The following is a 1,184-nucleotide window of genomic DNA, read 5'->3' as shown; positions in this document are numbered from 1 at the left end:
ACACAACGTTGCCCCAAAAATAGTGGAACCCTTAAGGGACGAGGATGGAAAACTTAAGGAACAAATGATGCAACTTTTATTCGTCCCACGAAACAAAGGATATAGGTTGGGATAAAGCTACTACTCCAAGAAAACCTTATCGTCAGAATATTAGCACTGCCTAGTTGGAATTGAAACGACTACAAGTACAAACAAAGGAAAGTATGAGTACCCTCTAAAGGGGGGAAGTTAATGAGAAAATGGCAAAAGTAAGATGAAGGAAATTGATATGAGAATATATTTGAGATGGACGTCTAAACTTCAATAAGATATCCTGCCGAACCAAGTTAGAAAGGTCTGGAAGCCACCAATAATTGGATGGAAGCCGGAATGCTACATAAGGTAGCGTTAAGAAGTTTGTGACGAGACCCTGAACAACATAACACTAGAAGGTGGCTGCGTATAAAAACAGAAGAATATACCAATGAAAGGATATCGAATAATTCAAGAGACACTACAAAGGATAACGACAGTATGCTAGACCAAAAGTCAAAACGTTGGTCATAGAGTTAGTCGCAAATAATGTTGCGATAGATAAATAACTAAACGAAAAGGAATAAAAAGCCTCCTGTGGTAGTAAATAGGGAGAACACAAAGTGAATGGAGGATAGTAGAGATAAAGGTCTACGCTGACACTAGATGTAAGATAATAGATGAAAGGATAGGGCAAAACATCAAGACCCGCTAGACAACGCTGAGGTAAATCGGGAGCTAAGTTGAGTACCCCACCCATTATGGTAAGGATTACAATGAAACGCAACACGAAGACTTCCCAGGGAGGTCACTCATCCCAATATTACTCTCGCCCCAGCACGCTTAACTTCAAAATTCTGATGGAACTTAATACATTAGTGCTGGTATGATCACGCGAGACAGAAGCATCTGATAAGTAACGGAGAAATGAGATGAGATTATGTACCCGGAGTATTATAAGATATGGTAAAGAAAATTGTAACAAGGTCTTAAGAAAAACAAGAAGGATTAGCTATTTGCTAACTGACGACACACTTGAGTGCCATAGCTCTTCAACATAGAACTAGTTAATGAGATGAAAACCGCAGAATGGCTATATAGGCCAGTGGGCGACGGAATTTCGACACCACTTGGTAGCCAACTCTGAGGGCGAAAAAGCAAACGCCAAAGGT

At 40.1% G+C, this 1,184-nt stretch overlaps 1 pseudogene; it reads right to left on the bottom strand.

The window, feature by feature from the left end:
- Positions 1–790: 790 nt before the first annotated feature.
- Positions 791–910, bottom strand: LOC129883855 (5S ribosomal RNA; annotated as a pseudogene).
- Between the last annotated feature and the right edge of the window lie 274 nt (positions 911–1,184).

Source organism: Solanum dulcamara, chromosome 3 (assembly GCF_947179165.1).
Source record: "Solanum dulcamara chromosome 3, daSolDulc1.2, whole genome shotgun sequence".
NCBI classification, from domain to species: Eukaryota; Viridiplantae; Streptophyta; class Magnoliopsida; order Solanales; family Solanaceae; genus Solanum; species Solanum dulcamara.
The sequence above is the reverse complement of the archived record's forward strand: the minus strand, read 5'-3'. Positions and strand labels throughout refer to the sequence as shown.